The following is a 24,664-nucleotide window of genomic DNA, read 5'->3' as shown; positions in this document are numbered from 1 at the left end:
TACATAGCTGGGAAAAGTGCTAATTCTGTAGCTTTGAGAAGACTATAATGGAAATCTGTCTACCAATTAGTTCTGTTCTGCATAGCAACATCATGCACAGTGCACAGAAACAAGAGCAACCTAAATGAGTTATTCATTCATATCATTTATTCATTCAGTAAATAAAAATTATCTACTCCATGGAAGACATTTGGTTATTCCAGGAGTGCAAAGAAGCTTAAGAAAGCTTTTCTATACTTCAGGAGCTTACACTCTAGAAGAAAATATCCTCTTAAATATAACTGAAACCTGAAGTAAAGGTAGGTATGTCTTTTCTTCTTTAGCTACATGAGGTGGGGACATGAATTTGAATAAATTATTACAGCTATCACTTACTGATTGCTTAGTATGCTGCAGGTGCAGTGAGAAATATTCTACATACAGAAACTCAATATTCCCAACAATTCTCTGTATTCTGAGGTATCATCATCTCCATTTTACAAATAAAGGAAAGAAAGCATATGATGTTTCAGTTAGTGCTTCAAAATTAATGTCTAGAATGTGGAGGACCATCATGCAAATCCTTTTATCTGATAAAACAAGACCATGGTATATTCAGAACCATCATGCAGAAAGTACATGTTACTGAAACCTGGAAGAAAGTGCCATTCCAATGGTACTAACAGGGCTTCACAAAATAGGTAGTATATGAAGGGCATCTTGAAAGTGGTAGTGGTATTTTATGAATGGGGAATTGGGTTATACCAGCCAAGGAAATATGTGTGCAGAATCACAGGGAGCTGAAGGAGTGATAACAGTTCCAGCTTACTTGAGCAGAGAGTATTAGAAAATGAGGGGGAGGTTGTAAAGCCGGGTTGGGGAAAGGTAACAGAGGGCCTTGTAAAGCTAACTAAGTAGTTAAGACTCTACTGTAAAATTAATTGTGAAAGTATGAATGTCTTAAATATAGGGGAGTTACCTTTACAGAGTTTACCTTTCAAAGAGAGGCGGGAGCTGGATGGTGACCCCAGGAGGCTCCTGAGGCTTCCCTGCTCCCACAAGTGCGCCGAATGTACCCACGCACATGGGGTAATTCCCTCGGAGATAAATCCAGAAACTAGCTCAGAGACTCCTATGGGCTGAGTGAAAGAGAAAATAACCACATCAAAACAGGTAGGAAAGGCTGAGACACACTTTCCCATAAACTTCACCGAACACAGTTTCACACAACCGGAAAACCTACAAGTTCTGTCTTCTCCCTTAGGAGTAAAGGGTCTGAACGGCACACCTAGCAGCGCAACTTTTAAGGCCACTCAAAGGACAATTACCCTCAACACCTAGCTCTAAAAGCCAAGAGGACAAGTCCTACAGGACTAGAGCAAACAAAGAAGCAGTTCTTAAACGGGGACACGAGCTCTCATTATGACTGTACGCCATGGATCAGCAAAGAGGGAGCAGGGGAAAACATCCATCCCCAAGTCTTTCCATTGAAGAAGTTTGACTGCATACTTGCTTCTAATAAACATGCAGTTAGGGACTGGTTATAATCCTCACTGGAGCCTAGGGAAGGTAGTGGGCACTTCTCACACCTTTTCCCTCCAGCTCACTACAACAATAAAGCCAAGCTGACAGCATTTCCCTGGAAGAATCTTGCCCACACCCCAGCACTTCAATTTTATGGCTGCCACCCAAAGCATGGTCTCTGAATCACACAGCTATGACAGTTCATGGATTACATTCACAAGTCCTACAGGCCTATAGCAAACTAAGAAGCAGTTTTTAAATGCCTAAGACTCCTACATCTAATCAGTATGGATCTAGTACTGAATCCAATCCTTCCCTCTGAGATATAAACAGATATTCATAAATCCTCAACTACTGGAAGCCACTAAGAACAGATATGGCACCTTGTACCAAATAAGGTGCTCCCATGCTGACTGATGCATTAGTCACAATAGCCAAGATACGAAAACAACCTAAGAGGCCATCTACAGATGTATGAATAAAGTGAGATACACACACACACACACACACACACACACATTATTCAGTCTTAAACTGAAGGAGATTCTGGCATTTGCAACAACATGGATTAACTTGGAGGATGATATTCCAACTGATATAAGCCAGAGAGAGAGAGAGACAAATATTACATACTATTAATTATACATAAAATACAATAAATACATAAAGTTGAACTAGTAACTCAGAGGAGAATGGTGATTTCCAGGCACTGAGAGGTGAAAGACATGGGAAGAAGCTGGTAAAAGGGTATAAATTTTCAGTTATAATATAAATAAAGTCTGGGGTTCTAAAGTATAACATGGTGTCTCTAGCTGATAATACTGTATTGTTATTGCATCATTGAAAACTGTTAAGACAGCAGAATTTAAGTGTCTCCCCCCCTCCCCCAAAAAAACATGTTTTAAATAACTTGATGGTTGGGAATCCTTTTGCAATGTATATCAAATCATCATACAGTGCTTTCTAAATACATTTTTATTATATCTCAAACATGAAAAAAATAAAATTTACACTCGTATATTTATATCCTTCAGATCATTTGCTGTGGTGAAGAACTGCAAAAAAGACCATGAATATTATTACTGACAGGACAGACACACTGCCACCCAACCACAATTAACATGGTCAATGTCAGAGCTTGGATAGGGCTACGGCTTCCCTTGTATGACTTTCTTCCACTTCAGAAGCAGGAAGCTATTCAAAGATCAATCAGAACTTATACTTGGGGTGCCTGGGTGGCTCAGTGGGTAAGCCTCTGCCTTCAGGCTCAGGTCATGATCTCAGGTTCCTGAGGTCAAGCCCAGCATCAAGCTCTCTGCTCAGCACGGAGCCTGCTTTCCCCTTTCTCTCTCTCCCTCTCTCTCTCTCTCTCTCTCTCTCTCTCTGCCTGCCTCTCCACCTACTTGTGATCTTTGTCTGTCAAATAAATAAATAAAATCTTTAAAAAAAAAACCCATACTCAAGAAAAATCAAATTAAAACAACAACAGGGTATTATTTTTACTAGGCAGTTTACCAAAGTTAAATAAAACAAAAATCCAGGATTAATGAATTTGTGAGGGAAATAAGCACATTTTTATGCCATCAGTGGAAATAAAACCAATAAAACACTTTCTTTTTTTTTAATAAAACACTCTCTTAATGACAATCAAGTATATGCACATACACAATAAAGAAATTGAAAAATAATACCTCAGATTTAACAAAACCTTTCCTAAAAATGTGTCCACAGAAATATTCTCATAAATTTGAAGAGATTTATACAAATGCCCATTTCAACTACACACTCCATTTAACTAACCACTGAGAACTGAAATACCCAACCATATGGAATATTTGACTCAAAATTAAAAAGAATTTTAGCTCTGTATGCCCAAACATGAAAAGATACATGTGATACATTTCTAAGAGGAAAAGAAAACAATGAAATATAATGTTCATAATATAACCAAAATTTTGTTTTAAAAAAAAAAAGAAAAAACATAATAATGTCAGTAAATTTACTAAAATTATTGAGTAAAAATTCATTTAAGTATGGTTATCTTCAAGTGATGGGCATCCTTCAAGTGAACTTTAAAGAATTTTAAAATTTTCTATATTATATAATACTATATTATTTGAACTTTCATAGCTCTGATTTCACTTTTCATGCAATATTTATAAAAGAAAAGTAGGATTTAATGTACTGTTGAATCCTATTGGCTAGTATTTTGTTGAGTATTTTCGCATCTGTGTTCATCAAGGATATTGGTCTATAGCTCTCTTTTTTGGTGGGATCCTGGTCTGGTTTTGGGATCAAGGCGATGCTGGCCTCATAAAATGAGTTTGGAAGTTTTCCTTCCATTTCTATTTTTTGGAACAGTTTCAGGAGAATAGGAATTAGTTCTTCTTTAAATGTTTGGTAGAATTCCCCCGGGAAGCCGTCTGGCCCTGGGCTTTTGTTTGGAGATTTTTAATGACTATTTCAATCTCATTACTGGTTATGGGTCTGTTCAGGCTTTCTACTTCTTCCTGGTTCAGTTGTGGTAGTTTATATGTTTCTAGGAATGCATCCATTTCTTCCAGATTGTCAAATTTGTTGGTGTAGATTTGCTCATAGTATGTTCTTATAATAGTCTGTATTTCTTTGGTGTTAGTTGTGATCTCTCCTCTTTCATTCATGATTTTATTTATTTGGGTCCTTTCTCTTTTCTTTTTGATAAGTCGGGCCAGGGGTTTATCAATTTTATTAATTCTTTCAAAGAACCAGCTCCTAGTTTCGTTGATTTGTTCTATTGTTTTTTTGGTTTCTATTTCATTGATTTCTGCTCTGATCTTTATGATTTCTCTTCTCCTGCTGGGCTTAGGGTTTCTTTCTTGTTCTTTCTCCAGCTCCTTTAGGTGTAGGGTTAGGTTGTGTACCTGAGACCTCTCTTGTTTCTTGAGAAAGGCTTGTACCGCTATATATTTTCCTCTCAGGACTGCCTTTTTTGTGTCCCACAGATTTTGAACCGTTGTATTTTCATTATCATTTGTTTCCATGATTTTTTTCAATTCTTCTTTAATTTCCCGGTTGACCCATTCATTCTTTAGAAGGATGCTGTTTAGTCTCCATGTATTTTGGTTCTTTTCAAACTTCCTTTTGTGGTTGAGTTCTAGCTTTAGAGCATTGTGGTCTGAAAATATGCAGGGAATGATCCCAATCTTTTGATACCGGTTGAGTCCTGATTTAGGACCAAGGATGTGATCTATTCTGGAGAATGTTCCATGTGCACTAGAGAAGAATGTGAATTCTGTTGCTTTGGGATGAAATGTTCTGAATATATCTGTGATGTCCATCTGGTCCAGTGTGTCGTTTAAGGCCTTTATTTCCTTGCTGATCTTTTGCTTGGATGATCTGTCCATTTCAGTGAGGGGAGTGTTAAATTCCCCTACTATTATTGTATTATTGTTGATGTGTTTCTTTGATTTTGTTATTAATTGGTTTATATAGTTGGCTGCTCCCACGTTGGGGGCATTGATATTTAAAATTGTTAGATCTTCTTGTTGGACAGACCCTTTGAGTATGATATAGTGTCCTTCCTCATCTCTCATTATAGTTTTTGGCTTAAAATCTAATTGATCTGATATAAGGATTGCCACTCCTGCTTTCTTCTGATGTCCATTAGCATGGTAAATTCTTTTCCACCCCCTCACTTTAAATCTGGAGGTGTCTTCGGGCTTAAAATGAGTTTCTTGGAGGCAACATATAGATGGGTTTTGTTTTTTATCCATTCTGATAGCCTGTGTCTTTGGACAGGGGCATTTAGCCCATTAACATTCAGGGTTAACTATTGAGAGATATGAATTTAGGGCCATTGTATTGCCTGCAAGGTGACTGTTACTGTATATGGTCTCTGTTCCTTTCTGATCTACCACTTGTAGGCTCTCTCTTTGCTTAGAGGACCCCTTTCAAGATTTCCTGTAGAGCTGGTTTGGTGTTTGCAAATTCTTTCAGTTTTTGTTTGTCCTGGAAGCTTTTAATCTCTCCTATTTTCAATGATAGCCTAGCTGGATATAGTATTCCTGGCTGCATGTTTTTCTCGTTTAGTGCTCTGAAAATATCATGCCAGCTCTTTCTGGCCTGCCAGGTCTCTGTGGATAAGTCAGCTGCCAATCTAATATTTTTACCATTGTATGTTACAGACTTCTTTTCCCGGGCTGCTTTCAGGATTTTCTCTTTGTCACTGAGACTGGTAAATTTTACTATTAGGTGACGGGGTGTGGGCCTATTCTTATTGATTTTGAGGGGCATTCTCTGAACCTCCTGAATTTTGATGCTCGTTCCCTTTGCTATATTGGGGAAATTCTGCCCAATAATTCTCTCCAGTATACCTTCTGCTCCCCTCTCTCTCTCTTCTTCTTCTGGAATCCCAATTATTCTAATGTTGTTTCATCTTATGGTGTCACTTATCTCTCAAATTCTCCCCTCGTGGTCCAGTAGCTGTTTGTCCCTCTTTTGCTCAGCTTCTTTATTCTCTGTCATCTGGTCTTCTATATCGCTAATTCTTTCTTCTGCCTCATTTATCCTAGCAGTGAGAGCCTCCATTTTTTATTGCACCTCCTACACTGTTGGTGGGAATGCAAGCTGGTGCAGCCACTCTGGAAAACAGCATGGAGGTTCCTCAAAATGTTGAAAATAGAACTGCCCTAGAACCCAGCAATTGTACTATTGGGTATTTATCCTAAAGATACAAACGTAGTGATCCAAAGGGGCACATGCACCCGAATGTTTATAGCAGCAATGTCCACAATAGCCAAACTGTGGAAAGAACCTAGATGTCCATCAACAGATGAATGGATCAAGAAGATGTGGTATATATACACAATGGAATACTATGCAGCCATCAAAAGAAATGAAATCTTGCCATTTGCGACAACATGGATGGAACTAGAGCGTATCATGCTTAGCGAAATAAGTCAAGCAGAGAAAGACAACTATCATATGATCTCCCTGATATGAGGAAGTGGTGATGCAACATGGGGGCTTAAGTGGGTAGGAGAAGAATCAATGAAACAAGATGGGATTGGGAGGGAGACAAACCATAAGTGACTCTTAATCTCACAAAACAAACTGAGGGTTGCTGGGGGGAGGGGGTTTGGGAGAAGGGGGTGGGATTATGGACATTGGGGAGGGTATGTGCTTTGGTGAGTGCTGTGAAGTGTGTAAACCTGGTGATTCACAGACCTGTACCCCTGGGGATAAAAATATATGTTTATAAAAAATTAAAAATTAAAAATTAAAAAAAAAGAAAAGAAAAGTAGTATTTATGAAAGCTATGGATTCCATTCTTACTCTATGTAGGATAACAATAAGAAGTCCTCTCTTGCCAAATTCATAGATCTGTAGTTAGGCTGAAATAAGATAACATATGAAAGTTCTTTGGCAAGTGTAAAATGCTCTCTACTACCATATGAGGAGGCTCTTTGCTAGGAGACAACAATGCGTGTGTTCTTGGGAACAGGTAGAGCTCACTGCCATATCACATCTAGCTTTTTATGGTTACAGAATATAAATCCTTATTTCTGGATTGGTATCACCTACTGAAAATTGTAATGATTAAGAAAAATTAACAAATTGTGAAGAATCACTAAGATATAATAAAATGCTACAAAAAAATGACAGTTTAAATCATGACATCAAGATGAACTACATTGAGAGCTTCCATGGAAGAGACTCTGAGAAAAATTTTACTTCCTTTGAATAAATCTGTAGCCATATTTAAGTTGCATCAATTTCTTCAATGAAGGTGTTTTTTTTTTGTCTCTTTTATTCCTTTCTTCTTTGTTTCCTTCTTTCCTCCCTTCCTTCCCCACCCTTCTTCCCATCTATAATTTGGTTATTTCTATTTCCTTTCTTCAAGTTGATATGCAATGTCATATTAGTTTCAGGTATACAACATGGCGATTCGATAATTCTATGCACTACTCAGTATTCACCACACTAAGTATAGTCACCATCCATCACCACACCATGTTATTACAATATTATTGTCTATATTCCCCACACTCCACTTTTAATCACCATGATTTATTTATTCCATAAAAGGAAGTCTGTACCTCTTAAGCCCTCTCATCTATTTCACCCATTCCCCGTACCCATCTCCTCTCACAACTACTAGGTTGTTCTCTGTATTTAAGAGTCTATTTGCATACTTGAAACTAATAACACTGTATGCTTATTATACTTCAACAAAAAATCATAATTAAGAGAAAAGTCTTTTGGGGGGGGTACCTGGTGGCTCAGTTAGTTAAGCATGTGCCTCCAGCTCAGGTCACGATCCCAGAGCCCTGAGAGGCAAACCCATGTGGGCCCCCTGTTCAGTGGGGGTCTGCTTCTCCCTCTGCCCCTACACCCTGCCTGTGCCTGCGCTCTCTCTCACATAAACAAATAAAATCTTTTAAAAAATAAATAAAATAAAAAGACTTTTGATTGTTCATTTATTTTAAGATTCCATACACACATGAAATCAAAACCATAATGAGCTAGCACCTACCACCAGCCAAAATGGCTAGTATCAAAAAGATAAGGAATAACGAGTGTTGAGAGAGATGGGGAGAAAAAGGGAAACTTTATGCATTGTTGGTAATATAAACTGGTATAACCACTATGAAAAACTGTATAAAGTTTCCTCAAAAACTTAAAAAAATAGAAATACCATATGATCCAATAGTTCCAATCCTGGGAATCCTACTGAAAGAAAATGAAAACACATTAATTTGAAAAATATATGCACTCCTGTGTTTACTGCAGCACTATTTACAAGAACCAAGAAACGGAAGCAACTGAAGTGTCCATCCATAGATGACTATATAAAGATGTGGCATACACACACATACAATCACACATACAATGGAATATTACTCAGTCATTAAAAAATGAAATTTTAACATTTGACAACATGATGGACCTAGAGGTATTATGCTAAGTGAAATAAGTCAAAGACAGATCTGACTGAAGTTCTTCATAGCCATTTTTTAATCCAGGATCCAATTAATATTTAATTATTTCATTTAGTTATCATATCTCTTTTATATTTATTAATCTAGGATATTCCCCTATTTTTAGTTATTATTATCTCTTTTTATGTTTTTTCCAGTTTTTTTATTACATTGACATTTTCAAAGAGATCAAGCCAGTTCGTTTATAGAACTCCCTCACTTTGAACATCTCTTTGTTTTCCTTCATTCAGGCTTAACACTTTGATAATGATATTACATAGATAATGATATTTCCTTCTCAGTTGACTTATATCAGGGCACACATGACATCATTTTTATTCATTATAGATGATGTTGAATTGAATAATTTATTAAGATGATAACCATATGCTTTCTCTAATGTGAGAGAAATTTATTATTGTATAATTAATAAATGTTCTGTGAAACTTTTTTTATAATGAGGAATCAACATGAGAACATGAATCAGTGCACTTCTCTTGTAATTAATAAATAAGTAAATATACATACATATACTCATGGCAATAGATGAAATAAATTAATACAGAGAATATTTAGAAAGACTGCCCAGGATCTTACTTTGGAAGAATTTTTAACCTTACTTTAAGCATTTTTTTTTAATCTGGTAAAATGGTATGTTGAGGCATTAGGAATACAGCACTTATAGTCTGGCATAGGGTAATAATATTTTACAATATCTGACATTAGGCAATTTATAAAGTAAGCATGTGATCATTGCTGCTGATATGAGAAATCACTTGCAATTAAATTTTAGGACTTACAATGAGTCAACAGGCAGAAATAGATATATAATTTGAAGTCTGGATAACCATTAACAAAGAAATAATTTTAAATTAATAGGAAGAGGATTTAAGAGGAAAATGCTTACTGCTCAGTTTAAGTTGAATAACAGATAACAGATACCATATGCCATGCATGTTGAAGATGTAAAGTTTAAGTGGTTACTCAAAACTAGAACAATAGAAGTACAGAGCCATAAAAATAAATGTAAGTGTAACTCAAATGAACATGAACTGTGGAACTATGGATGTTTGAAGCAAGAATGAAAAAAAAGCAGCATGGAGATTCCAGCACTGGCCCCTGGGCACTAACCCTCAGGGAGGCACTGTTCGGAAAGAACAGGAACATATGGAAGCAAATGGAAAAAGAAGGAAAACTTAGAGAAAGGAAATATCCAACCACATTGTGTTACTACATAGTAATGTAACAAAGGAAGCTGGGAATTTCAACAACTATGGGGCTGACTGATCAGTGTACCAAATGAAGAAAAGAATTAAGGAAGAATAATGATGGAGACAATTTAGGCAAAAAGGAGATATTGTTGAGTTCTGAAAACCCATTTCAATAGTGGAAGCAATGGGAAGAAAAGCCAGACTCAGACATAATAAGGACGTAATTGATGGTACAAAAATCAGGGTGAGCGGTGGGAACAGTACGTACCCTGGAAAGAATTTTTCAATTTCTAGCATCATTTATATTAAAATTTTATGACTAGAAATTGAAATTGCTCAAAAGATATAAATATATCTTATTTCATAAAGCTTTATTAATCTAGTCTATTAAAAAAACATACAGAAAAAATTGGTATGTCAATGTACCCTTGACATATATATATATTCAAGGGTCAGTCATATTGCCCTTCATGCCCTCACTCAAAACTTTCTTTTTTTCCCTCAAAACTTTTTAAGCTGATCTCCCTCTTCATTGTCCAATGAAACCCAAATCTCCTCATTTGTTATTCTGTCTTAAGCATCTATGGTAGTTATCATACATGACTATTAAGGCTTTCCCATAAAATGTACAGCTTGCAATTTTAGGGTACAAAATGGGATTCCAGGAAGGAAATACAAATTATTAATCCATGCTTATAGAACATGAAGTTTAGCTGGCAATCTTCATCTGGGTATGAATTAGGCATCTTCAAGTTTAGCATATGATATAGGAATAATGATGAGGCTCTACAATTCCCAAAAGCTTTCTGCAAATTTTATCTCCACAGTTCTAAAATGTTAACAACCACTTTCTGTTCTTCTATTTTTTAATAAATTTTTATTCCCAATTTCTCCACTTTTCTTTTTTGAAAAATTCTGAACATGACTTGAAACAAGCAATGTTTTCAAAATGAAAGCCTGTGAATATTGTCTGATTATAAATGGAAGGCTGTTGTCGGGTTTCTTCTCCATATCCACAGGCAGAATATTTAACTCCTTAAAAATAAAAAATCCGTGCTAAATGAAGAAACCTGTATTGATATACAAAGAATTACTAAAAATGGAGCTGAAACCATGAAAATACTCCAAGTAGGCCTAATTAATTTAATTAGAATGAAGAGGAGCAGGGCTATTTTCTCTAGAAGAGAAAAATGAAAGAAGGAAAAAGATTCACAGCATAGGTCTCTGACCCATGTCACTTTCAGCCTTGTACTTACTGAATATCTCTTTTACACTGGTGAGAGAGTAGGAATGTAGAGATACAAGACACATTCTGGGCTTGGAATCTGCATTCTGTGTGCTTAGAATTTAGTTCTGATAAGTAGCATGAACCAAGAAGCAAACATAGCTTTATGGAATATTGTGCTGCTTGGTCTTTTGAGAATACTATTTTACAGGGGTGTTAGAGGCAACATGTCATCCTGGATTTATATATTCCAAGGAGTGGTGACTACAGACTCTGGGGCACAATTGTGATGGCACTGGAGTTTGTCAGCATTGATGAAAGCCAAAGAAGGACAGGCACCTGTTAGTCATGGAGGCATTGACAATTCTGTACCTTCATTATAACCACATCACATATAGGAAGGTATTTTCATGACAATACATATGAAAGGGAGACACCCAATTACAAAAGATTAAAGAATGAATAAGAAGAAAAAAAAACATTTTTGGAATCATCTAATCCTAAAATTAGCTGATAATTAAAACTACCATCAGTTTTCATTATTAATATGTTCAGTCACCAATGATCATGCATATTCCTCCTTGTCTTAAACATATTTGATTAAATTGCCTAGAAATTCCTTCCTGTTACCTAAGGATCTACAGTATATGATATAAGCAGAGAGTAGAAACCATTAGTTGAATTGTACTATTGGGTATTTACCCTAAAGATACAAACGTAGTGATCCAAAGGGGCACGTGCACCCGAATGTTTATAGCAGCAATGTCCACAATAGCCAAACTGTGGAAAGAACCTAGATGTCCATCAACAGATGAATGGATCAAGAAGATGTGGTATATATACACAATGGAATACTATGCAGCCATCAAAAGAAATGAAATCTTGCCATTTGCGACAACATGGATGGAACTAGAGCGTATCATGCTTAGCGAAATAAGTCAAGCAGAGAAAGACAACTATCATATGATCTCCCTGATATGAGGAAGTGGTGATGCAACATGGGGGCTTAAGTGGGTAGGAGAAGAATCAATGAAACAAGATGGGATTGGGAGGGAGACAAACCATAAGTGACTCTTAATCTCACAAAACAAACTGAGGGTTGCTGGGGGGAGGGGGTTTGGGAGAAGGGGGTGGGATTATGGACATTGGGGAGGGTGAGTGCTGTGAAGTGTGTAAACCTGGTGATTCACAGACCTGTACCCCTGGGGATAAAAATATATGTTTATAAAAAATTAAAAAATTTAAAAAAAAAGAAACCATTAGTTAAACGGTATCAGTTGAAAATATATTAATTAAAACTATAAATATTTCTCAAGTAAATATTCCAGGTGACCTTTTTATTAAAGATATCCATTCCTTTGCTATTCCATCAGGTATTTCATTTTAAATATATTTTTGACTTTTCTTATTTTTTCACAATCTGTACTTGTTCATTTTCATTTTTTTGACAAACACTTGTCAGCACTTATTATTTACCAAATACACTATAGATTGACCATTGTCTTTACAGACACTTGTAGAGATTACAAACATTAATTTAACAATCACATAAATGTAAATGTACAACTATGACAATTTCTCCCATCCAAGTACTAACCAGGCCCAACCCTGCTTAGCTTCTGAGATCAGACGAGATCGGGAGTGTTCAGGGTGGTATGGCCAGAGACAATTTCTGTGAAGATGAAGTTCACTGAAAACGTATGCCTATTAAGGGTGGTCATATAAAAATAACTTCAAATTTGCAGAACAGCATTTAATTAATAAAATGTACTTACACATTTAGAAAACATGACGGAAATACCTTGTAAAAAAAGGAAGCTTGTTGAACAATTACGATATTAATGAAAAACACTCCAGAATAGAGAAGAAAAAAAATTTAGAGATGAGCTGACAATATAGGTAAGATGATCTTAGAATACCATATATAATTTATATGTTTCTACTCAGTATGTTATTATGTTATTTTGCTCTTCAAAATATTTACTCCAAAGTCAGGATGGTATTTTGTCCACTTACGTATCTGTCATATATCCCATTAAGTACATATGTATATACACACATTATATACACATAAACATACACCCCCCCATACACACATACCCCTAAACTTCTAAGCAGCGTTTACAGAATCTAATAGCACTCCATATCTCTGCATTGCCAAAACGTAGTGGCATGCATCACATTCAGAAATAAAGCTACAGAGAATAGAATCTGACGCCTCTATTTGGAATCAGCTTAAGTTTTTGCTTTAATAATACAATGGTGTGAAGACCTATTAGTAGTAAAAAGGAATCTGCCAATAAAATTGGGCAGATTATTATAGTATAAACTGAAGCCACTACAGATTCCAAAGTTATTTCCTCTATACTCTATTTACAACCAAACATACATACTATTGCCACCTTAATGTTTGTGAGAGCTTGAAAGTAAGTTTGAACTTTAAGATCTCTTTCAGTTGCTCAATGCTTTCTCTTCTGTCTTCACATCAAGCAAACTTACCTAATGCAAATTATTGTAAGATATACTGGATTGTAACAGCTTGTGTTTCCAGGCAAATTTGAACACTTAAATAATTCTGATCACTCAATAAATTTTCAATAGTTCATCTTTCTTCCTGTAAATACATGTGTGTTATTCTATATTCATGTTTAATATTTCAGTTATAGCCATTCGGATTTCTCTTTCACTATCTCTATATCCTACAATTCTCCAAAACCTATCTGATGTTAGCTAGACCTTGGAGACCTTGCCAAAGACTACAGTGGGAGATAATTTGCTTCACTTTTAAACCTGATTCCATTTTAATTTCTCTCAGGGTACTTAACTACTGCATTTTGTAATCGTGGTGTTTACTGTTCAAAACTCATTAAAAGAAAATTGTTTTAATTGTCAACTCTAATATCAAACATCCCAATAGTGTTTTGTACTGAGTGCTGAATACATATTAACTGACATTATTAAATGGTAATCTAAAACCAAGTACAGAATACTCTGTATTAAGTCAGAATACTCTCTATTAAGCCACCTCTTATTTCACAGAACAAAATTATAATGTGACATTATGACCTTATAATATGACATTAATGTGTAATAGTATCCTTAGAATATGGGATCTAATACAAACTGAAAGTATGAATACTAAATACTAATAAATAATAGTAAATACCAAAGAATAAAGAACTTCTAAGAACAGTTAAATAATTTGAATGCATGCAAAACCAGCCTGCTAGATGGTCTCAATGAACCTTGCCTTCTAGCCCAGTGTGTTAACTCACTCTCACATTGAATAGGACAAATATGTAACAAATAAGATACTGCAGATATAACAACTCCTAAGGTGAAGTCATAAAGAGACATTATGGACTGTGCTTTGTTCTCTTTTGAGCTGTTCCCTCTGGGAGAAACTAACCACCATACTGTTGGAACACTGAAGCAGCCCTCCAGAGATTTCCATAAGGAGTGCCACTGAGCCTTTCATGGAGAACTAACAAACAACTGAAGCCCTCCTACCTCTACGGACATGTAAGTGCATCATTTTGGAAGGAGAGTCTCTGGCTTCACTCAAGACTTTAGATGACTGTAGTCCCTGTCAACATCCTGACCATGACTTGTAACAGATCCTGAGACAGATCTCTCATCCAGTTAAGCCACTTCTATATTCCTGATTCTCAAAAACTGTGTGGGATGATAAATATTTGTTGCTTTAAGAAGCTAAATCTTGGGGTAAATTGTTATACTGCCACAGATTAACTACTGCAATAATTAATCAATAAATACAGCTAAATACTGAGTATTTGCGAAACGCTAAGTGCTAAGCTAAGTACTTCCTTTGCCTTCTACCATTAGTCCTTTACAATCCTATCTGGTATTCATCATATTTCACAGATGGAAGTTCTAGATACTTAAAACTGTGCCTGAAAACACTGTCAAGTGATAACTAAAATCAACAACACAACAAATGACATATATTGATGAGGATGTGGGGAAAGGGGAACCGTCTTGGTAGGAATGCAAACTGGGGCAGCCGCTGTGCTAAACAGTATGTGGGTGCCTCAAAAAGTTAAAAATATAACTACCCTATGATCCAGCAATGGCACTACTGGGCATGTACTCAGAAGAAATATAAAAATACTCATTCAAAGGGATACATGCACCCTTATGTTTATAGCAGTATTCTTTACAATAGCCAGATTATGGAAGCAGCCCAGTGTCCACCAATTAATGAATGAATGAAGAAGATATGGTAGATACATAGACAATGGAATATTATGCAGCCACCAAAAAGTGTGAAATCTTGTGATTTGCAAGCACATAGATAGAGGTAGAGAGTATAATACTGACTGAAACAAGTCACTCACAGAAAGACAAATACTGTATGATTTCACTCATATATGGCATTTAAGAAACAAAACAAATGAGAAAAGAGAAAAAGAGAGAAACCAAGAAATGACTCAACTACAGAGAACTGATGATTACCAGAGGGGAGATGGGTAGGGGGATGGTTGAAATAGGCAATGGGGACTAAGGGGTATACTTGTGGCGATGAGCACCATGTAATTAAAAAAACAAAAACAAAACAAAACAAAAAACCCAGGAAAACCCAAACAAATAAAAACAAAAAGACTGTGGCTTTTGTATTTAGGTATGTCTCTCGCCCACTCACTGACTTTAGGGGATGCAACTGCCCTGTTGTAATTAGCCAAAGAGTGAAGCCTTCATAGCAGGGGACTGATAGTTCTCTCCAGCAGCCAGTGCGCACCTGAGAACTGAAAAAAGCCGTTTCTACAAGTTTGAAACTACTGGATCTTTTGAGGCTTACCAATTATGATTTGAGTGAACTTAAAACCCAATTTCCCCCAGTCTAGCTTTGCAATGACTATAACCTAAGATAACATCCTGATTGCAGCCTTGTTAGAGACACTGAGTGAAAGGACCCAATGGAGTCACACTTTGATTCTTAATTCACAGACGTGTAAGATAACAGATGTTTTAAATTTAGGGATAATTTGTTACAATGTAGATGATAACTCTCTCTCTCTCTATTTCTCTCTCTCTCTCTCTCTCTCTCTCTATATATATATATATATATTTATTTATTCATTCATTTATTTATTTATCTACACTGAAGTAACTTGTATTCTTTGTTATGGGTGTTCATAATAGGGTCTTTTTTGTTTACTGTTTCACCATCATACATAGACAAACATGAAAGAACACTTAACATTTAAAAAAACATTAAATAACAAGAAAGACACCATGGATGTCTTTTAAGAGAAAGTGAAGCCTGAACTAACACTGACTTGTTTGTTCAACAAACAGCTGAGGGACTTAAGTATGTTCATCACATTAGGTTTTTGGTGGAGACAGATGGAAAATGTAGTTCATACTCTACTACAGAGAGACTACTACCGTTCAAACTCAGAACAAACTTAGTGCTAAATAGAAGCACAAGCATGTATTCTCAAGACACTAAGAATCTCTTGGAGTTGATGCAAAAAATATACAAACTGGTATGTTATAAAGATACGTTATCTTTGAAAAAAAGGCATAAGGAAACTTACAGATGAAGTGAGCCTATAATCAAGGGAAAGAGAAATGAGAGTTGCTTGATAAAATCAGGTCATGAATAGGGAAGAATGGTGAGAGGCAGCTGATGTTAAAAGAGTGTCCCTTTCTCCTATATGCTGACTTCATTTTATTGACCCTAGAAGACAACTATCAGGAAAATGCTAAATAAAAACAGCATGGCTGAGGCTGTATTTTTAGCTCTGAATAGCGTAAGTCCAAAATGAAGAGGTTTGGGGTTTTTTTTTGTCTATTTGCTTAGTTTTTTTGTTTTGTTTTGTTTTGGGGTTTGTGTTTTTTGTTTTCTGTTTTTTTTTTGTTGTTGTTGTTGTTTTTTTTTTTGGGGTGCTAGAAAATATTTTGCTAAAGATTGTTGTATGTAAAGAAAAGCTTCACCATCCTTGTATTTGAAAGAGCTGCCAGGAACTTCACTGTATGTGTGTGATCAGATGAACTTTAGAGAAAAGAAGTGAAAAATTTTTTTAAAATGCAGCAATGTATTTTTCTTATATCTAACAAATTTATACATTAACTTGTAACATAAACAAGCAAAATAAAACCATACAAAGACACCATCATTTTTTTTTTTTACTGCTTCCATGTCATTCCTTTATATTAATACTCTTCTTTTCCTAGGTGAGATTTTGATAAAGAATAAAATCACATCATTAAAATAGTAATGAAACAAATGCTCAATCAAAGTAAAGTTACATTTGCTAACTATTGCTGGAGAAAAGCAATGTCATCAATACAACCATTTGCTGGATAATTTTAAGAGCTCAAATATTGGCAAAGGACCCAAAAAAAAAAAAGTGGTAAATCCAGACCCTCTCAATATACCAGATCACTTCTATGAGGAGGAGACTGGAAACAACTGCCACAACATCAAAACTTATGAACAGTACAATGGATGCAGCAAGTGAAGCAAAGATGACTTGAGCTGAGGAGCCTAGGATGTAAATAAGCTGGTTAATAATGAATTAAGAGAGGAGTCAACAAATTAGAAGAAATACTGTGATTCAATCAGGTGCTACTGGAGTCTGTCAAAAACTAGTCCAGTGGAATAAGTCCAAAGCACTGCTAAAACTAGTATAAGCTTTTTGAAGTAAGTACCTTCCTCTACTGCCTGACAATCTGTTGTATAAGTTTACCTAGTCATAAGGGAGCACCACCCCTCTACAAAGGATAGTTTGTTTAAATAACTGGTGATTGACTACTGAGCATTTTAAAAAGAAAATCTTAATCCAGTGTGTTTTAAACTAAAATATAAGGAACTCTGGTGGTTGACAGATATATTGCTGGGTAAAGCAATTTCTAAGAATTTTTTAATTAGGGGATCTGCATTCCAATAATAATTTGAACATATTCTAAACAATCTACATCACTACACTAACATAAGTATTACTTTAATTGCATTGGTTCCATTTGCCTTTAGATTTTATGATCTGCTTCGCCATAATTATTTAAGGAAGGCTCTTAAAATGTAATGTAATGTTCCACACACTGGTGTTCATATAACCCTGGAAGTCTATCAACATAATCTCAGAAGTTTATAATTTCTCATGTTTGAGAAACTCTCAATTAGACCCATTAAAAGGAAATGTGAAAGAACCCAACCATATTTTAGGAGTAATCATTAAAAGCTATCTGTGCATTTGTTTTGTGGAAATATCCATAATCACCTCTGATAGGATCAAGAATTGCCAAATGAGAGGTTTCTCTTATTAAATTTGGAATAAAAGCTGAACACGCAAGAAAAGCAAATCGCTTAGACACTTTTCAGTATCCCAGGCTCCAGGCTTTTCTTCTACCTGAACAATTCATCCAGCTTTCTATTATTTATAAACCTATAAAAATGCCTCCTCTTCCATGAAGTATGCCCTAACAAAACCATCACTACAGAATAAGTTTTCTCCTTTTAATTTATGAAAACTATAAGCCATATTCTTTTGAAAATTGTATCTTTGATTTTCTGACCTAGAAATAAAACTAATGATAATTCCTTTGTTCCCAAAAGCAACTCCTAAAGTCAGGCAGTGATTATATGTAGTTTATTTGGCAATGATCCTATGAAGCCCAAGGAAGCAAATGAAACAGAGAGAGATGGAATACAATAAAATGTCTGAAAGGTAACTATGATAGGAATCTAGGTCTCGATCACACTGGTGAATTTTGAGAGGTAACCTAGACCTATATGGAAAACATACCATAGAGTTATTGCAACCAAAAGCAAGAGAGATAGAGTATTTAGCCAGCTCCCCATCTACCATTAGAAGAAAGCAACTTGGGACAATTGCTCTCCAACATTTCAGATCTGTGCAGGAACAAACCAGCAGCCTCGTGAGATTAGCCCTTGAGCAGAGCCTCAGGTTGTTACTGGAAGCAAACCTAGACATGCGGGTGCTAGACTATATGAACAAGGCAGGCAGTGTGTCTGGTAAAACAGCTCACACTGATAACAACTCATAATAGGTTACGAACTACAGCTCTTGCCTCATGGTCATTGTGTATGTTTCATCCCTTCACTAGATTAGAAGAGTCTTCGTATGAATTAGTGACACCAATTTTGGAAATATAATAGTAGTGACATATACAAAATAATGTGAGACTTCTTAAAAAGATGTTAGTAAAACAAAACAAAAAAATGTAACACATTATTCTTTCATTAAAAGTTCTTGCATGTAATATAAACCTATTTTGGAAAAACACTAACAAACTAAAAGATACACCTTAAATTCAATAGGATATTTCCCCAAAAAGTTTATATAAATAAAACCTAACATGAAATAATGATGCCACTGTATTCTAAACTAAGTGGTAAGATCTAGCCAATCTGATGTACCCAGAGTCAAACAATAAAACAGACACAATGTAATATATTTGTCAATAACAGCACAAAGTAATTGAGAACAACATAGTAGTGGGCTAAGGAATGACACCATTTTAACTCAAATTCACAGAACAAATGAAGAAAAATAAAAATTGCTAATAAGAAGGTAAGGTTAAATAATAAATCTTATAAGCATATACTTTCCTTCTATTGACTTTGTTAAAAGATATAAAAATAAATAAATGGTAAAATGATGCTTATAACAATGTATTGTTTATACACACATATGTATAATACATATACAAGGATTCCACAAAAGAAGAAAGGGAATAATCCTACATAGGAGTTTCATTTCTTTATCTTAGGGGAATTAGTATAAATCTGAAGTAGATTCTAAGATGTACACAGTATGCCCTAGAAAAATCAATAATAATCTAAATATATATATGATAAAATTAAAATGTTGATTAGAAAATATTCACTTAATAGAAAACAATGTACTACAGAGAAATAGAAAACAAGATATGATGCATAGAGAAAACAAAAAACAAAATGGCAAAAATAAAGCCAACTATGTCAAAATAGCATTGGATATGAACGGATTTAAGAACTCAAAGCTGTGTCAATTACTGTATGACAGAACAACAGCAATGAAAAAAGATCATAATACATGCTGTCTATAAGACACACGTTTTAGATTAGAAGATACAGATATATTCAAATAAAAAGAAAAAAGATACAACAGCAACCCTAATTTCTTATGGAGTAGCTACAGAATATCTGAAAAGTAGATTTCAAAGCAAAAATATGTAACTAGAGAAAAGCCACGCCTTATAATGAGAAAATAGTCAACAGGACAATATAATAATCATAAAGATATACGAAGTTACAAACCGGGCACCAAAATATATGAAGGCAAAAAGAGATACTTCAACAATAATAGTTACAGATGTACATACCTCACTTTCAGGAATGAATAGAAAAACTAGGCAAAAAATTGATGAAGAAATAAAGATGTGACAGCCAAATAAACCTAACAGACATCTCCTGAAAACTGTATCCAACAAGAAAAGAATATATATTCTTCACAACTGCACACAGATCATTATTCAGGGTAGCACATTATTAAAACACAAAGCAAAGGATATTCTCTAAACACAATGGAACTATATTTTAAAAATTAATCTCAAAAATAATTTGGAAAATTCAAAACTGTATCAAAACAAAAGAACACACTCTTAGATAATCCAGGGATTAAAAAAATCACAAGGAATAAGAAAATGCTTATAGCTGAAAAAATATAAAAATACAATATACCACAATTTATGGGAAGCAACAAAAGTAATGTTTATATGAAAATTTATAGCTGTAAACACTTATACTAATAAAAAACTCAAATCAGTAACTCTTTAAGAAACTAGAAAAGAGAAAAAAACAGTAATATACAGGAAGACAGAAATAATGTGGATTAGAGGAAAATATGTAATAGAGAAAAGAAAAATAGAAAAATACAACTAAAAGTTGGTTCTTTCTGTACCCCTGGGGATAAAAATATATCTTTATAAAAAATTAAAAATTAAAAAAAATCATTAAAATTTACACATTTTTAGCTAGACTGACCAAGAAAACTAGGAAAAAAAAGTTAAAACATCCAAATTCAGGGATGGAATAAAGAATATTTCTCCTGACTTTACAGAAATGCATATAGAATGAACAATTAAACAACCATGACAACAAGGACAAATTCCCAGAAAGGAACAAAACACTGAAACTCAAATACAAAATCTGAAGCCCAGTAAAAGCTAAAGAGATAGTGTTTAAAAACAAAACAAAACAAAGAAAATACTGCCAACAACAAAAACTACCCACAGAAAGAAAAACCTGGAACATATGGCCTCACCAATGAATTCAAATGAACATTTAAAGAACAAATAGTAACAAATACCCATAAACACTTCCAAAAAGTGGAAGAGGGACTGTGATACCTAAACCAAAGTTATCACAAAAAATAGAAAACCATAAACCAGTATCTCTTATGGATATATGCATGGAAAAAAAACAAAAACAAAAATGTTAGCAAGTTAAATCCAGAAACATAAAAGAAAGAAAATTAAAAAAAAAAAAAAAAAAAAAAAAAAAAAAAAAAAGACTATCTACCATGACCAAGTTGCAATTTAACCCAGGAAGCAAGGTTGGTTTAAAATTCAGAAATCAGTTAGTGCAATACACCATATCACTAGGAAAAAATTTAAAAAGTGACCATCTTAATAGATGCAAGAAAAGAATTTAATAAAATCCAACACACTTTCATGATCAAAACTCTCAACAAACATATGTAAAAGACATCTGTGAAAATCCACCATTGTGGGTATACTTGATAGTGAATGACTTGGCAATGATTGCATGTATATTTCAATTAAGACATTTCAGTCAAAGCTTTAGTAATATCCAACAGCCTTTACCTTCACTTCCTAAGCAGATTACACTAAAGGTAAAGGAAAACCTTTTATAATCTCTTAGAGAAGAACAAATATCTAAGAAACTTTGTGATTTTAACAAAAAATTAGACACCAGTATCAGTACATTACTGAACACATGTGATACAACCCTTATAACTTTATTCAATATTGGCCAGATTTGACTTCATGATAAAAATTTTCTTGTCCACAAACTTGCAAATTTCTTTATCCATTTAGCTTTTGACTTCTTCTTCTTTCTTTCTTACTCTGGAATAACTGGTCATTTTATTTCAGACATTACTCTGTTTTTCCTTAATAAAAAATACAACCTATATTTTTTATATATTCTTCATATAAAAACATATCCCATTTTCTTCCCATACCTTGCATATAAAATTGTTTTCCTTTTCTTGTATTGGTTCTAGTTTTGTTTTGTTTTTTAACACACTGATTATAAATTTTAACTATTAGTAATCTTTGCTTTCCAGGAAAAACTAGAAATCAGGCAATTGTGAACCACCATATAATCCTGTAATAGGTTAGCAAATTTATAAAGACATAATTATAAAAATATGCTTCTTAGGGGCACCTGGGTGGCTCAGTGGGTTAAGCCGCTACCTTCGGCTCAGGTCATGATCTCAGGGTCCTGGGATCGAGTCCCGCATCGGGCTCTCTGCTCAGCAGGGAGCCTGCTTCCTTCTCTCTCTCTCTCTCTCTCTGCCTGCCTCTCAGTGTACTTGTAATTTCTCTCTGTCAAATAAATAAATAAAATCTTAAAAAAAAAATATGCTTCTTAGACACATTGTTTATTTAATAGTACAATTTTACTATGGCAAAAAATACTTATTGATAGACCCAAATATCTTTTGTCTCTCCTTAAAAAATTAAGCCAAAAGTATCTAAACATACCAATCAAAGAATGCATTCCATTATTTCTGAGAGATGTGTGATCCTCTCTTTTCAAGGGTATAAGTTTCCCTAAGGCACCACTACAATTCCAAATTATCCAAAGGTTCATCCATTTCCAAAAAGAAGATTCTTTTCCACAATGGGTATACATATAGGAAGGAACAGTTTTTCAGGGAGGTGGAGAAAGTGATTTAGACCAGGTGGCACCCACCCTTGCCTTTAGAGTCTCTAAAACATCTTAACTCTGAGGGGCCCTGTTCTTAACAGCTGTTCTTTAATACAGGCAATCACAGATTTTCCCTTTTGAACAAAATTGAGCGACTTACCAATAAGCCCCAACAAGCAAGATAAAGGTGTGCACAATCAAGTTGGAGAGCTCAAAACTCAGAGCAGAGCTGTAATCCATGAACACCCATGAACTCCATGGTGCTCTCTATCGTGAGAAAAGTATAAGCTCAATTGATGAAATGAATACCACCTCTTGATTTGTTCACTATCATAGAGTGGTCAGAGGTCTTCTTTGGATCCCAGTTGTGATGCCAAAACTTCAAAAATCCAGAAATAGCAAAAACTTAAACCACTAATGAATAAATAGTATTTAGTAAGAGTTTATTTTAACTGTAACAGTACGGGAACTGGGAATATTTAAATTAAAAAACTATTCTGAAGTTCAGGATAGTCTTACCTTTCAGGATGAATTATAAAGAGGAAACTGTTTAACTATTACAATGATTGGTTACCACAACGGGAGCTTCCAGACTAAAGAACATGGTTGAAATGATTCTTCTACCATTTCTGGAAGATGCTTACCCAAGCCATTTACATGAAGCAAGTTTCTCTTTTTTTTTTTTGCAGAATATGTGAAATTACGGAGGACTTACATAGTTTTGTCTACTAACAAAATTTTCGAATCTAGTATCTGTTTTGTATTTTAACTAAACGGCACCCTGGGCTCCCCATTCTGGACACTGCTCTTGTTAAAGCAAATTCTCAACCTTTATTGGTTGTGGGCCCTCTTTCTGGGCTCCCAGGGAAGCTATACTTTAACACATAAAAGGTCAAAATGACTCCACAAAACCTCAAAGCTGGGATTCTCTTTATCCTAAGTACAAATTGTAACTCTGCTTTCTTAAAACAAAGCTGCACTTCATACGTAAAGATAAGGGGACGGGGGACCTCCCTGGTCCCATAAGGTTAAAGTCATACAGCCTTGCACACACTAAAAACATAAGTTAAAGTCTATAAATTTCTGGAACGCCCTTCATCACGATAATGTGTAACTCTTCGTGTAAAAAACATACATAACTGTGCACCACATGTTCCCTTTCCGGAGCATTCTCTTTTTTATGAAGATCGTATATTGGGGGCAGCTGTCCTAACTGAAGCTAGGACAAAACTCTTCTCCTTCCTCTTTAAAAAGTTTGTTCCTTTTTCGTGGATGCTCTCAAGAGCAAAACCCTTTATCATATCACAGCACGTGAAATAGTGGGAAGAGAATAAAAAAGAAACAAATGCATGCAAACACACACACTCACGCACATTCTTGGGGTTCTTTGCTCTCCCAGCAGCTTCGAAGGGTCTGGAATCCATACCAGATCATCAGCGCCAGTTTCTGGAAACTTTCCCATGAAGAGAAACCTTAAGGCAATGCGGTCTCTTTCTAATCCAGTCCAAATGCCAGCACTCTGCTACGGGGGGGAGCTGGCCCCTTCACACAAGTCCCTCCATCTGGAGATGGTCTCCCCTTTAAAGACCATGGAGGACGCCAGACACCAGGGTAGGGCCTAGTCTGGTCGAGTGGAGTTTCCTAGAAATCAAACAGCGCGCAGCTGGAGCCAACCAGAGTGCGCTCTGTAACTCTGGAGATGTGGGTGAAGTAAGTGAGGGTCCTGACGGAGGGGCTCAGGGAGAGTGGGCTGGCATCCACCAGGTTATTAGGAGCCGCTCCCACAGTGGTGGAAACAGCCTCCACAACAGCAGCCACGATTTCTGGTCCAGCTGAA

This window comes from Mustela putorius, unplaced genomic scaffold (genome assembly GCF_011764305.1).
Source record: "Mustela putorius furo isolate JIRA1106 unplaced genomic scaffold, ASM1176430v1.1 tig00000281_pilon_pilon_pilon, whole genome shotgun sequence".
NCBI lineage: Eukaryota > Metazoa > Chordata > Mammalia > Carnivora > Mustelidae > Mustela > Mustela putorius.
Note: the sequence above shows the minus strand (reverse complement) of the source record.